The sequence below is a fragment of the Ambystoma mexicanum genome, chromosome 11 (assembly GCF_040938575.1).
Source record: "Ambystoma mexicanum isolate Mex_15411 chromosome 11, UKY_AmexF1_1, whole genome shotgun sequence".
In the NCBI taxonomy this organism is placed as follows: domain Eukaryota; kingdom Metazoa; phylum Chordata; class Amphibia; order Caudata; family Ambystomatidae; genus Ambystoma; species Ambystoma mexicanum.
In genome coordinates this window covers 843,455,604-843,471,404 of record NC_090934.1, presented here as the reverse complement: position 1 = coordinate 843,471,404, position 15,801 = coordinate 843,455,604, and positions in this window count along the sequence as shown.

The window sequence follows — 15,801 nt, the reverse complement described above, 5'->3', positions numbered from 1 at the left end:
CAAATTTAAGATGAATATATTTAGTGATGTTCCAATGCCTTGGACAAAACCTGATTGCCATGGATCGAAATGGCCTGATGTAGTTGCCCAATTTTGCAGAGCTCGCAGTACAAGTGTGCCAAATACTTTGCCCATGGAATCTAGCAGCGCTATAGGGCGATAGTTGGTTGGAATTTGTCGATTGCCCTTTTTATGAATGGGTATGATTATTGCTTCCTTCCACAAAATCATAATTTTTTGAGTTGATGTAATATAATCGAACAAAATTGACAAAAGTTTCGCCCATTCATAAGGAATTTCTTTAAGAGCAGCATTGCTTATTCCATCAGGGCCATATGCATTGGATTTTGATAACTTTAAAATGACATTCGCGATGGTACTCACTGAGGTGTCTATTAAATGCCATTTCTCGTCGACTTGTGCGGATGGCAGGTCTTCCTGTTCTTGATTGAACAAAGTCTTGAAGTGGGAGATCCAAACTGCTGGATGTATTGGCGTTGTTGTCAGGGAGTTTTGATCCGTCTGTAATTGATTTAACTGTTTCCACATGTCTGCAGTGTTAGACGACTGTATGATGCGCAGCATTTTCTCTGCATCATTACGATCTAGTGTCTTTTTGTATCGCCTTAGCCAATTCCGATATTGCTGGCGCAGGAATTTTCTTCTAATTATGGCTAGTGCAGAGTTGTTACCCTTTAGGGTGTTTAAGCTTTTTCTCAGCATCTTTTTTTGATGGATGATTTGATGGTCGAAGGAGTGCCGATGTATACTGGGGTTCAGATAAGAACATTTGGATTTTATCTCGTAAATTTTGAATAGGCTGAGATAGTTCAAAAGTTCAGTCTCTCTTGTTGAATGCAGAAAAGTTACAAGAGTGGATGAGTTTTCAGTCAGAGATGGAAGTTTGTTAGATGGAATTTTAATACGGGTTTTCCCCATATTGAGTTGAATCGACCTCATATTTGTGAGTTTTGCATTATTTTGTATTGGTAGTAATTTAGCTGAGAGCAAGTTGTGATCACTGTTGTTCATGTGTATTACCACCAATTTATTTTCTGCTGTGATCAGTACTGATGAAATATAAATATAATCTATGATGTGGCCACCATTGCCATGTTTTCTGGTGATATTAGCTGGGATGTCTCCAGTGGTAGTGCCGTTTATTAAGTTCAATTTGTGCGTATTCATAACAGTGTTCCACTGGTAACTTCTCTTTTCCGCTGGTGTTAGAGCAAAGCTGTCGATTGTTAGGAGGCCTGTAGTTTCATCCCAGCATTTTGAATTCAAATCGCCACAAATGATAAACCATGGGTCCACCTATTTATCTTTGCAGTGCACTATCCATTTCTCGATTTGATCCAGAAAATTCATGCTTGCAACAGATGCTGGGTTCCAATAAAGGTTAACAATTACGAGTGTTTTCCTTATTTGTTGGTCAGCAGTCTTAATGGATACTACTACAATGTGGATTAGAGAAGTTGGCATAATTTCTTTTACTATTGCAAAGTCAAATTGGTTGTTGATAAGAATCAGTAGGCCTGACATTGGCCTACCAGTATTTCCTTTAGTTGCTGGGTTGAGATGGCTTGAATAGCCTTCTACTATGGGTGGAGTTCACAGCCAGGTCTCTTGAAAACAAAAAATATCGTGCATTTTGATTTGGTTGGTTCCTTCTTTTAACAGGTGACTGAAGCCCCTTGTGTTCCATGAAGCTATTGTAAGGGGCGTGGGTGCTGACAAGGCCCCATCCTATGGCATCTTGATTTTGTCTGCCACTAGTGCCATCAGCCATTTCCAGTTCTCCTCTGTTCCAGCTGCTAAGAATCTTGATTCCTGGTTGTTAGAAGATCTTTCATGGCTATAGCCATTTCTTGATTTTGGTAAGGGAGATTTCTTGTGTCTATAAGAGTTCCTTCGCTGATGTAAATTGCCTCTTTCAGACCTGTGGCGGTCTGAGTATTGGGCTGAATTTTTATGCCAATCATTTTTGTAATTGCGCCACTCAGATGTGTCAGTTGGGCTATGCCATCTTTCATGATTTTTTGCAGGCCATTTGTTGGAGCGCCCTTGATTGACCTTTGGTTCAGGAGATTGGTTTCTTTTTGAAGAGTTTTTTAATGGACCAGCTGGTATTCCTGACTCGGTGAGGTCAAAACCTAGTTATCTTAGTTGTGATATTTCTTGTTTTAAGGAATGTGTGATAAGAGGAGTCATCGGGTAGATGAGCACTCGGTCCAGTGTTTTTTCTTCTGGAAACTCGACTCTTGCAATATCATTAGACGTAAGCGAGCGAAGAGATGGAACATGATGTAAGAGTCTAATAACGTTTGCTCGGTTCATGATTAACCCATCATCCTCGGTTTTCATTCTTTCCAGTAGAAGTCCATCTTCGAAGGAATTAAGATTTGAGTCAGGTTTTGTTGCTTTACAGACCACTTGATTTCTTGAGCGGGATGGAACTTTTAGTGGAGAGATCTGGTAGTTGTCTTCACTTGGGTCGTCTCCAAAATGCTTTTGCGTGTTGTTTTGTTTAGTGGGGGCTAGATTTGAGTCACTCTCTTTGTCTATAGTGCTTTTCAATTCTTTATTTAGAGGTTTTCTCTTTTTGTGTGTTAGCAGCCAACTTTTCCACTTTTGAGGGCTTTTGGATCGGCAAATTTCTATCTTCTCGTCTCCCACGTGCCTCCATGGCTAGGGAGTTTGACCTGGGCTGTTCTATCTGTAGGCGAAGTGGCCCTTTTGGGACCCTTTCCGGATCAAGATTACTACTAGGAATCAGTGGAGTGTCATCCATATCTGTAGGGGTTACGGAGGCACTCACATTAGGATCTTCTTCCTCTTCAAGATCAGCTCTTTGTAACGCTCACCTGATTCTCGCAGAGGCGCCGGTCTTGACTGGGCGACTACCGTATCTTCAAAGGTGATGTGTAGCACCCGGTTGGCTCTTTGGGCTGGACCTCTGTGCACTGTATGCCTGACGTGTAGAGTAGGATGTCTTAGGTAAGTGAATGCCGAGCTCTCCATCTGCCTCGGGGCAGGGTGCTGTAGCCAGTTTTCTTCACTGGATAGGTAGCGCAGGCCTCTTGACTTCAGAGGACTGCTGTCCGTCGTTTACTGCACGAACGGTAAGTTTCGAGTCATTCAAATGTCTTTTTAAAGTCTTTAGTAATGATGTCTCTTGTTTTGCAGGGTTCCGGCGATGGCGGATGACGGGCTGAAGTGAGTTGAAGATGGAGCCCGTGTGATGAATAGAAGCGCCTGGAAGCACGTGAGTAAGCGCTTGATGCCTGCTTCACGATGCGCTCTAACTGTCTTTTTATTTTGCAGGTACGAGTTCGGAGCGGCTGCAGGGTGCCGGAATACCCACTGGATTAGATGTGGAAAGGAGTAATGGCACGTGAGTATTAAAGTTCCCCAATGTCTTTAAACGCACCTTGTTTTGTCTTTCAGATGCGGATGCAGCGCCGAAGGCGCCGGAGCGCACCAAGAGTAGGTAAGCCTTTGCCTTTCAGATGCCGGAATGCTAACCTGTTCTTTCTTGTCTTTATAGGTGTTGCTGAAGACTGGATTCAGGATGGTAAGCCTTTTTCCTTAGGCCCAGGACTGGATGCAGAAGACACGATGAGCGTCCTGCTGCAGAGGGTGCAGAATAACGCAAAGCAAGATTCATCCACCGGGTGTGGTTTAAATAGCCTCCTGTAGTGCTTAGGTGTCTCCTTCCACAGCCACGCCTAAGTAAGAAAAGAGTTCCTGGTAAGAAAAGAGTTCCTGCCTTCCAGAAGAGTTCCAGTGTTCTAAATCTAGGGAGTGGCTCCAGCCCCACCCAACAAGAAAAGTAGTTCCAAACAGAAGAGGATCAGAGGCTCAACTGGCAGGCAAGTAAGCAGCATGGTCTGCTGCAGGTAAGTCCACCCAAGCATTATGAGCCCGGCGCTTCCAGCGCTGGGACTGGGCATATTTATGAGCCTGGTGCCACTGGCGCCAGGACTGGGTCCAAAAGGTCCCAATTGGGACTGGTTGGCACTCGGAACCTGGGTTATGGATCTGCTTCCAAGGGAGTTGGGAAAACCCTGACCTTTTGGAAGCAGAGATCATGACAGTACCCCCCCTCAAGGCCCCTCCCAAACCGGGCTTCTCCGGGGGTTTTGGCTTGTCAGGAAATGTTCGGTGAAATCTTTTGATTAGGCGAGGAGTGTGGACATATTCAGCAGGTTCCCAGGATCTCTCTTGGGGGCCGTAGCCTTTCCAGTCAATTAGGTAGAATAGTTTAGATTTGGAGATCTTGGAGTCCAGAATGCTTTTGACTTCAAACTCGAGTTCTCCATCCACTAGGATAGGTTTTGGAGATTTGGTTAGTCGGGTTTGAGGTTGCACGGGTTTTAATAGAGAGACGTGGAAGACCGGATGTATCTTCATGTGCGGGGGCAAGTCCAACTTGACCGCTACTGGGTTTACTATGGTAGTGATGGAATAGGGACCAAGGTATCTTGGGTTGAATGTGTGTGGCCCTTTTAGAGATAGATATTTGGTGGATAACCAGACTTGATCCCCTACTTGATAGTGAGGGGCTTCCTTCCGATGTTGATCTGCTCCTTTCTTGTATTGTTCTTTAGCCCTTTGAAGGAGAGAAACAGCTTCCTTAAAGGCTTGGGTGATTGTAGAATGCAGGTAGTCTACTGCTGGTGTTTCAAGATCTTGGAGGGGATCCAACTCCGAGGTTCGAGGGTGACTGCCGTACAAAAGAAAAAACGGGGTTTTCCCAGTTCCCGAATGGACAGAGTTATTGTAGGCATACTCGGCTATCCAAAAGATATCTTTCCAAGTTTTTTCAGTTTGTTGCAGCATGCAGCGTAAATACTGTTCCAGAGTTTGATTGGTCCTCTCGGTTTGTCCGTCGGTCTGAGGGTGGTGACTGGTCGATAGTCTCACATCAATTTGAGCCGACCGACAGCAACTTCGCCAAAAATGAGAAATAAATTGACTACCTCGATCCGAAATTAGAACCGAAGGAAAACCGTGCAGTCGGACGATGTTTTCGAGAAATTCTCGGGCCAGAGTTGCTGCTGTTGGCAAGCCTTTGAGCGGAATGAAATGCGCCATCTTGGAGAATAAGTCCACGATTACTAGAATCGTATTGTATCCGGAGCATGGCGGTAGATCGGTGATGAAGTCCATAGAAAGCGTATGCCAAGGGCGAGGTGGGATGTCAATAGGGCGTAAGAGGCCTGCTGGTCTTTCCTTTTGACTCTTGTTTTGGGCGCATACTCCACAGGACATTATAAAGTCTCTGATATCTTTTTTCCAAGACGGCCACCAGACGTAGCGCTTGATCTTTTCTGAGGTCTTGGCTATACCGGGATGACCTTTCATTAAAGAGTCGTGATAACAAGAGATTACTTTTTTCTGTAAATCTGTGCTGGGTAGGTATAATCGTTCTTGGAAATACAATAAGTTGTCCTTTACTGCAAAGTCCTTTCCCTGCAGATGCCAATTCTGTATATCTGCTGGAGTTCCAAGTTGCCTGGCTTTATCCTTAACTTCCTCTATGGATTCTGTGACGATTACACCCAGAATTCTTTGTTCGGGAATGATTGGTACAGGTTTAGGGTTGATCAAGTGTTCTTCCACTCCCATCCGAGAAAGGGCATCGGCTTTACCGTTCTTTGTACCAGGTCGATAGGTAATTATGAAGTCAAACTCGGCAAAGAATAATGCCCAACGGAGTTGTCTAGAGGATTGGGCTTTTGCGGTTTTCAAATATTGCAGGTTTCGGTGATCCGTAATCACAGTAACGGTGTGTCGGGCCCCCAGCAGATAATGCCGCCAAGCCTTAAAGGCAGACTTGATAGCCAGAAGTTCCTTGTCAGTAATCGTGTAATTGACTTCAGGAGGTGAGAATTTGCGGGACCAAAATGCCACGGGATGCAACTGATTGGTTACCGGGTCCTTTTGTGATAGAACTGCCCCCATGGCAAGGCTTGAAGCATCAGTTTCCACGATGTAGGGGAGTTCGGGGCGAGGGTGTTTTAAGATTGGTGCAGAGATAAATTTACTCTTCAAATCCTGGAAAGCTTGTTCCACCTCGGTAGACCATTCAAAACGTTTGTTTTTCTTTAACAAGGCAGTGATGGGCTGGACTATTCGAGAGAACTCGGGGATAAACCTGCGGTAAAAGTTAGCGAAGCCTAACATGCTTTGCACACCTTTTACGGAGGATGGTGATGGCCATTTGAGAACTGCATCGACCTTCTTTGAATCCATACGCACTCCGCCAGGTGATAATATGAATCCCAAGAATTCAACTTCAGTCACGTTGAAAACACATTTTTCCAACTTAGCGAAAAGTTTGTGTTGACGCAATCTTTCGAGGACCATTTTCACGTGTTTCCGATGTTCAGATTCCGATGAAGAATAAACGAGGATGTCGTCAATGTAAACAACAACACATACATCTATGAGCTCTCTGAGGACATCGTTCATAAAATATTGGAAGGCGGCCGGGGCATTGCAAAGTCCGAAGGGCATGACCTGATATTCAAATAGCCCATACTTGGTGCGGAAGGCCGTCTTCCATTCATCGCCCTCTTTTACTCGTACCAAGTGGTAAGCTCCTCTAAGATCCAGCTTTGTATATATGCATGCTTTTCTGACTTGGTCCAGGAGTTCAGGGATCAAAGGTAACGGATATCTATTCTTAACGGTGATCTGGTTCAGGGAGCGATAATCGATACAAGTTCTAAGGTCTCCTTCCTTTTTTGGAACGAAGAACAAAGCTGAAGAAGCAGGGGACTTGGAAGGACGAATAAACCCATTTGCCAGGTATTGATCCAGGTATTGTCGAAGGTGAAGGTTCTCAGGCTCGGTGAGGGCATAAATTCTACTACAAGGAGGAGTAGATCCAGGTATCAGGTCTATCTGGCAGTCATAAGACCTATGAGGAGGTAGAGAGTTAGCCTGATCCTTCCGGAAAACATCTTGGTATTCTAGGTATTCGGGAGGTAACTGGGGAGTCTCTGAAGAAATTGCGGCCAGTGCAACACCAGGTGGAGGGTGACAAGTAGAGACACATTCTGGAAACTGGACCGTTCTTGCTCGCCAATCGATCAGAGGATTGTGTTTCTCTAACCAAGGTATTCCTAGAATAATCTGAAACTGAGGGGCCTTGATCACATCGAACACGATCTTCTCATGGTGTCCATCTTGACTTACTAGCGTCACTTCTTGAGTGGTATGCGTTACTGGCCCGGAGGCTATCTCCGTACCATCCACCGTAGTAATGACGTCCTTTACAGCCTTGGGACAAAGAGTTAGATTCATCCTCAAAACCATTTCATGATCCACATAATTGCCGATGGCACCGCTGTCGGCGTAAGCTTCAATTGCATGTAATCGATCCGGATTATCAGGGCTAATGAGGACCATAGGTATCACGAAATGCGAGGTCACGGAACTGGTTTTTACGCTCGGCAAGAGGACCTCTATTCTTGTCGGGCGAGGTCGTTTCCCTGCTCAGAGTTTGTAACTTTGGTAACTGCAGCTCCTACTGCCTTCTTGGCAGGTTTCACCGGACAGTCTCGAAGAAAGTGCCCTGAGTTTCTGCAATATAGGCATAATTGCAACTGTTTCCTCCTTTCCCGCTCCCGTTGTGTTAGAGGACCTTTCAGACCCCCTATTTGCATGGGTTCCCCGGAGTCTACTCCTTTGGAAGGAGTTGGCGGTTTGGAAAATACTCGAGCATCAAACTTGGAACGATCGGCCTTCCTGTTCTGCAGCCTGTGATCTATTTGAACGACCAAGTCTATGTAATCCGAACAGTCTTGTGGGGGATTCACTACTTGGGCTAAAACGTCTTTGAGCTCTCCACGTAGACCTCTATAAAACAGCGTAATGCTTTTGTCCTCAGGCCATTGAGTTTCCACTATTAGTCTATTGAAAGATGCAATATAAGCCAAAAGGTCTTGATTACCCTGTCGCAACGAAAAAAGCTCATTGTCCAAGGCCTGCCCCTGTGAATGTCTTGCGAACAGTTTTTCCATACTAAGCTGAAAGGCTTGAAAATCATGGAGAACCGGATCATCTTGATGAACTAGAGGGATCGACCAGTCTGCCGCATTGCCACTAAGGTACGAAAGTACAAAAGCTACTTTAGCTTGATCAGTTGGAAAGGCTGCTGGCCGGCATAAGAAGTGCAACCGGCACTGATTGATAAATACTGCAAACCTCTTTGGGTCACCAGAAAATCGCTCGGGCAGAGCCAGAGGTACATTCCCAGGTAGGTTGATCTGCACTGGATTCATAGAGGATGTTGAAGGAAGATTTGCCCCTGATGCGGGTAACGGGGTCTGTCCGGCTTGTGACTGTAGCACTTGTCTAGCAAGATTGTCTGTTCTCTCCTTGGAAATAATTAGTTCCCTTCTTAGAGCATTCGTTTCCTGACGAGTTGCATGCACTTCTGCCCTTAGTTCCCCAAGTAACCGGGCTAGGGGGTCAGTATCCGAGGTTTCCATAGCGCCTGGGCGAGAGTTTTGCGGTAGGCTTTGCGTTCTGTAACGCTCACCTGATTCTCGCAGAGGCGCCGGTCTTGACTGGGCGACTACCGTATCTTCAAAGGTGATGTGTAGCACCCGGTTGGCTCTTTGGGCTGGACCTCTGTGCACTGTATGCCTGACGTGTAGAGTAGGATGTCTTAGGTAAGTGAATGCCGAGCTCTCCATCTGCCTCGGGGCAGGGTGCTGTAGCCAGTTTTCTTCACTGGATAGGTAGCGCAGGCCTCTTGACTTCAGAGGACTGCTGTCCGTCGTTTACTGCACGAACGGTAAGTTTCGAGTCATTCAAATGTCTTTTTAAAGTCTTTAGTAATGATGTCTCTTGTTTTGCAGGGTTCCGGCGATGGCGGATGACGGGCTGAAGTGAGTTGAAGATGGAGCCCGTGTGATGAATAGAAGCGCCTGGAAGCACGTGAGTAAGCGCTTGATGCCTGCTTCACGATGCGCTCTAACTGTCTTTTTATTTTGCAGGTACGAGTTCGGAGCGGCTGCAGGGTGCCGGAATACCCACTGGATTAGATGTGGAAAGGAGTAATGGCACGTGAGTATTAAAGTTCCCCAATGTCTTTAAACGCACCTTGTTTTGTCTTTCAGATGCGGATTCAGCGCCGAAGGCCTCCGGAGCGCACGAAGAGTAGGTAAGCCTTTGCCTTTCAGATGCCGGAATGCTAACCTGTTCTTTCTTGTCTTTATAGGTGTTGCTGAAGACTGGATTCAGGATGGTAAGCCTTTTTCCTTAGGCCCAGGACTGGATGCAGAAGACACGATGAGCGTCCTGCTGCAGAGGGTGCAGAATAACGCAAAGCAAGATTCATCCACCAGGTGTGGTTTAAATAGCCTCCTGTAGTGCTTAGGTGTCTCCTTCCACAGCCACGCCTAAGTAAGAAAAGAGTTCCTGGTAAGAAAAGAGTTCCTGCCTTCCAGAAGAGTTCCAGTGTTCTAAATCTAGGGAGTGGCTCCAGCCCCACCCAACAAGAAAAGTAGTTCCAAACAGAAGAGGATCAGAGGCTCAACTGGCAGGCAAGTAAGCAGCATGGTCTGCTGCAGGTAAGTCCACCCAAGCATTATGAGCCCGGCGCTTCCAGCGCTGGGACTGGGCATATTTATGAGCCTGGTGCCACTGGCGCCAGGACTGGGTCCAAAAGGTCCCAATTGGGACTGGTTGGCACTCGGAACCTGGGTTATGGATCTGCTTCCAAGGGAGTTGGGAAAACCCTGACCTTTTGGAAGCAGAGATCATGACACTCTTGACTGATCGCTATTGTCCTCAGAGTAAGTTGATAAATTTGTCATGCCAATTGACGAAGTGTCAATTTCATTGACAGAGACTTCCAGTACACTGATGTCCTCTATGTTTGTAGTTTGACAAGTTGGTTCTTTAGAATTTGGATGCTTGCCGATTATTTCCTTAATTGGGTGGGGATCGTGAGAGATTTCCTTTTCTTTATGGCTCTGTTCAGTGTGAGTCGGTGGTAATCGTTTTACTTGATGACTTAATTTTGTGCAATTGTCACGATTATTGTGTGTCGCTCCAACATGAAGTGAATTTGGCATTATTTTTGATTTCGGAATTAACTTCACTGTTTTGATGGTTGAGTCCAGAGCCACTCTGTTTTGTTTGCTTTGCTTGGGCATACCTGTTGGGAGTATCTTGGTTGGTAGTTGTGCTTTTGGTTTATTTGGCAATGCTTTATCTCAAGTACTTTAGATTTGCCATTTAATTTGGTTTTAGATGTTTTGACTGTTGGTTTCAGATTAGATCGCTTGGTTCCTTGGACAAAAATAGGGCATATTTGTTGTGACAAATTGTCACATGGAACGTGTTCTGCGCCTGTGCCAGCTACTTGAGCTACACTTTTGGGAATTGCCTTGTCATGCTTTCCGTCATTATTAGGCATATTGACAATGTCAGTAAAAATGGTTAAACCATTTAGCATGGGGAGGCGGCATGGACTCAGCTAGATGTGGATCTAAGATTTCAGGTGAGGTCATTGGGTGATGAGTAGTTTTGTTGACACTGGGCTTAGCGTCAATTGAGTCAAAGCGTCTCGAGAGTCTACGGGTTTCCTTTTCTTTGATAAGTGGATCAAGTATTGAATGAAGGAGAGTTGCGACTTTAGCTTGACTCATGCCAAGATCCTTATGAATGGCGGTGATAAAGGATTCAACAAATATAATTTTTGAAGTCATCGTGGCGATGACTGTTGTCTGGTCTTTTAATTGGTCTGCTATTTGTTCATAAAGCTTCATAAAGGGAGCCATGACTGCAGACATGGTTGTTATTATAGTAAAGTTGTTTTCCACAGTTGCCTTTAAGGATGGTTTAGCCTGAATATCTTTGTCCGGTGTCCTAGTAGTTTGTGTAGTACTATCTTGAAAGGTTGCTTTGGATTCTGCTGTTTCTGAAGCGACCTGAACCGAGGCATCTCGTAGTGAGATATTTTTGTTTTCGAGGGGAGCATCTGGCACAGGTGCAGTTGCGTGAGTAAATGGTTGTCGTAGTTTCGAGTTGAATGTGAAGATATTTGCACACTGTGGGTGCGTTATGCTGATGGAGCTCACAGACTTGTCTTCTAAAGGGCGTTCTAGGGCTTCCAATTTTGAAGCCGAATCCAGAAGTTGTTGATCTGAAACTTCTGAGTCTCTTGTTAATGATGTGTGCAAACCAGTATGGTAAGGGTGTTTGAAATTAGAACGCCCATGCTCATGCTTTCCAGTGTGCCATATAAACTTTTCTGGAAGGCGGTAAGGCATGGACAGCTGTTTTCTAGGAAAAAGATAGCGTTGCTTGGTCTTGCCACCTCCAAGCATTGAGACATTTAGACACCTTTGATCTAGTGCTTTCTGTTGGTGTGACATTGTGTGGAAATCAAATTTCCGATGGTTATTGTTAACAGCAACTGAGGTTGGTGTCGATGTGCTAGGATTGGCTGCTTGTACCAAAGTTAAATTGGTGCACTCGCGTGAGACCTTAGCTAAATGAAGATTAAGAGAATTTGTTACTGTGTTGATTGCATTTTGGTCGCCTTTGATGTGCTCATCAACGACCGATTTCGAGTTGTTTTTTGTTGGTTCTAACTGTAGAGTTGATTCTGCCGTGGCTTCTAGTGTCTCGGATATGATGATAGCCTGACCATTATCTCCCAGGATATCAAGAGGGTCCGTTGAAAGTGACTGTAATGATGAGACATATTGAGTCATCTCTTTTGAGTCATTTACATTTTCAAGTGGATTATTATGGTGCCATTGAGCAGCATCACTTGATTCAAGTGTTTCGGCAGAGGCAGGCATGTTATTTTGGATGGAATTCCTCTTCGCCATGTTGACTTTAATGTTGCCAGAGCACGGAGCTAAGTCGGATGCTGGCTGTGATAGTGTATGTAGGGGTAGATCATTCGTACAATTAAAAGACGGGGATTTGGAAGGTTGTGCGAGAGCCATTGGGTGAGCAGTCATGAGCGGTGATGTGGTTTGAGCCGTAATAATTACATGTAAATTGTTCAGTGGACATGTGGACAGTTTTGGCTCTAAATTGATGGCATCACTCACCTTCCTTATCGCCCCTGTGTCGCCAGCAGTGAGGGAAACCTTGGTGGTTGCACCTATCATGTCCGGATCCGACATGATGTCCATGATGGGCGATCCTGCCGACTCCAGCCGCAAACAGCTCAAACAGCAGCACCCTTTAGGCCAGCGGGCTTCACGCCACAAGGGTCGCGCTGTGGTGATTTTAACGAGTTCTTCCTGTGGGCGTGTCGCAATAGGGTCACGTGACTCCGTTCACGTGACTGGTCTCGGTGAAATGATGAGAAAAAAAAAAGAAATGCTCCGCTCTCCTCAACCGCTGACTGCAGGAGTTGTCAGACTTACGCGAATTGGAGCGGGGACACAATGTAGCACGAAGAACAGAATCAGAGGGTAAGTGCAGCCGCACAGCTCAAACAGCAGCGCCCTTTACACCAGCGGGCTTCACGCCACAAGGGTCGCGCTGTGGTGATTTTAACGAGTTCTTCCTGTGGGCGCGTCGCAATGGGGTCACGTGACTCTGTTCACGTGACTGTTCTCGGTGAAATTATGAGAAAAAAAAAAGAAATGCTCGGCTCTCTTCAACCGCTGACTGCAGGAGTTGTCAGACTTACGCGAATTGGAGCGGGGACACAATGTAGCACGAAGAACAGAAGCAGAGGGTAAGTGCATCCGCACAGCTCAAACAGCAGCGCCCTTTACGCCAGCAGGCTTGGGATGTGCTTAATGATGTTATGGACCTCGGCCTGGAATGTTTCTGCCACCGAGGACACCCCGAAACTCAGTCTTTTATACCTGAGGAGGCCGACGTGGGTGATTAACATTGTTATGTTCCTGCTTTCGGGGTGTAATACTAGATGGTGGTACCCCTTTTGCAAGTCAAGTTTGGAGAAGACTTTTGCCCCAGTTCAGTAGATGAATCATGTCTGTGATGCGGGGCGTGGGGTATCTCTCCCTTCGGATGGCTTGGTTCGGGCATTGCATGTCTACGCACAGTCTTATGGCATCGGATGCTTTTTTGGGGACTGGGACGATTGGGGCCACCCACGTGGTGGGTCCTGTGGCCCTTTCAATAATGTCTTGTTCCAATAGTTTTTGGAGCTCATCTTTGACTTTCTTTTGAATATTGACTGGAATCCCGCGGTAGGGTTGGGCTACCGGTTGTACGGCGCCGTCCACATGGAGCTTGACTTGCCTATTTTTGAGTTTGCCAATTCCCTTTAATATTTTGGGGTACAGATTGTTTATCATTTCGACTGGGTCTCTGTACTTGTGGACCATGATGTTGTATAGAATATGTATCAAGCCCATTTCGGCGGCCGCCTTAAAGCTTCAGACACAACCGCTGTCTGTCTATGTGGCCAAAACGTGTATTGGTACCCTCATTTCATGTCCCTTGTAATGACAGAGCCCATTGAACTGTCCCATTCACTTCAGGGGTGTTTTGTCCCCGTATGCATATATGTCAACCGTTGCTGGGGTTAGCTTGGGTTTCTGTGGGAAGTCAGTGTAGATTTTCTCACTGTTGCAGGGGGTTTCCCAGAGCGTACACGTAGGCCTTCTTCTTCTGGTCGCTCCCCGATGAGCTGGGGTCGGAGTCTGTGGGGGATTGTTCCATCAGGTATCGCACATGGTGTCTTGACCTGCGCTCGTGTCTTGCGCGCATTACAAACCTTCTTCTTTCTCTCCTCTTCTGCCGATCTTCTCCCGAGTCTCTGTCTCTCTGTTCACCTGTGGGTTGATTTGAAGTGGTCGATGTGCTTGGGGCTGGGTTGTTGTTTGATGATCCTCCGTATCGGCCTCTCGAGTGGGGCGGGTTGTCTTTGGTTCGGTCTCTCCAATGGTCTCAGAACACTCTACATACAGCTTTGAAGTGGTCTTCTTCGCCACAAGAGGTGCAGCGTTGTCCCACCATGGGGCATGTCCCGTTGTGAGGGTATTCGAACCCGCATTTGTAACAGAAGAGCTCTTCGGGCTTCTTCTCTGGTTGTAGTCTATTTAGGGTTTCCCCTGTGTTGGTGTTGCCAAAACTCTCAACTTGGGAGTCAATGGCCCTCTCAACTCTTGCTAGCGCTAGGATTTCCTCCAGCGTACGGGATTTCTGAGGTAGCTTCCTGCGGAACGCTTGAGACTCGCATCCTGAGATGATTTGTGACCTCAGGGCTTCAGTGTTTGAGTAGTTTGCAAAGTCACAGTGTTTTAGCTTGGTGCGCAGTCGCATCACATATGCGTCCATGGTTTCCCCTTTGGCCTGCTTGGTGCTGTGAAACAGGTGCCTTTCATAGTCGACATTGGTATGCGGTGCAAAGTATGCTGCGAGCGCGTCTTTGAGGTCCTGAATTGAGTCTATTGAGTCCTGGGGCATTTCATCAATGATATCTCGGGTGGCAGGTCCCACGGACAATTTTAGGAGGCCCACTTGCCTGGTGTCTGCGACTGGCCCTGTGGCTCCCATGTATAGATCAAAGTCTCTGATCCACTTGGTCCACCAGGGACCCATGTTGCTGGTCTGTGTCACATCAAATGCTCCTGGCATCTGAGCTGCCAGTGTGTCCGGTAGTTGGCAGGGGACATGGTCTGGTGTCGTTGCCACTGCTGCTGGGGGCCCATTCCCTTGAGCTTGTACTCCCTGCCCATCGTCTTCGCCCGACATATTGCTTGGTGGAGTGGTCACTTACTGGGTAGTGCATGCTGACTGCTCTCTCTTCCTGATGGCTGCCGCTGGGGCACGAGCACCATCCACTGGGTGTACTGATGAATGCGGTTCTTGTGTTTTCACCCCCTTCTCAGGGAGCAGCTTTGTCCCTCAACAACGTTGGATGGCCGCCCACATGGCACGAGCACCATCAATGAGTTCAGGGCCCCATCCGGGGTTTCCACAGCACCCGTGTGCTGTAGACCTCTGTCTTAGGCCTGTTGTATGCTCCGGGCCAGGGCTCCCCCCTTGTAGGCGGTGTATGTGCGCCGTGTGCCTCCCCCCTCCAGTGTGAGCCTGGAACCACGTGGGGCACTCCCCTGCGTGGGATGTACGTGCGCCATGTGAATAGAAACCGGGCGCATTGGGGGGAGGAAAACTCGCTCCAGCAAGTGGGCATGTGCTGTGCGCCTACAGTTGTTGCTGCTGCCGGTGTTCCACAGCCTCTCCTCTTGCCCGATCACTGCCGCGGCCCGGGCTGCATATTGTGATGCACGCTGGTTGGGCGGGCTCGCGTCCTCGAGCGCTCAGCTCCTCGTCCGTGTTGCTGAAGGTGGTCAATGGCGCTCTCCTATGAGCGCTGCACTGCCTGGTCTGCTGCCCTCCTCATCGCCATTGTTGTGGTCGCAGCGCGGCTGGGCGCGGGGTGTCGCAGCAAAGATTAGGCAGACACGGAGTGCTTCGATCATATGTCTTCTTTATTTCAAACACCAACTTGAACTGCAACGTTCCCCTTTTTCCCGCCCCCTCCCACGTCACTTCCCTTCCTTCCTCCCACCTCCTGTTGCCCTGGAAACATCAACGTGACAGTTATAATGTTTAACACGAAGAAATAATCTGGAAAAATGGTGGTAGGTGATCACGCTGAGCGGATCTCCAGTGCTCGGTCCGCCCTGGTGGTGTGGGTGTTCAGTCATAATGGTATGGTGATTAGGGGTGATGGGCGCTGCAGGGTTGAGAGTGGACTGTTAGGTAATGCTTGCAGCAAAGAGACCAAGCCATCGTATGGGCAACGGAAGGCAAGCAGCAATAAAT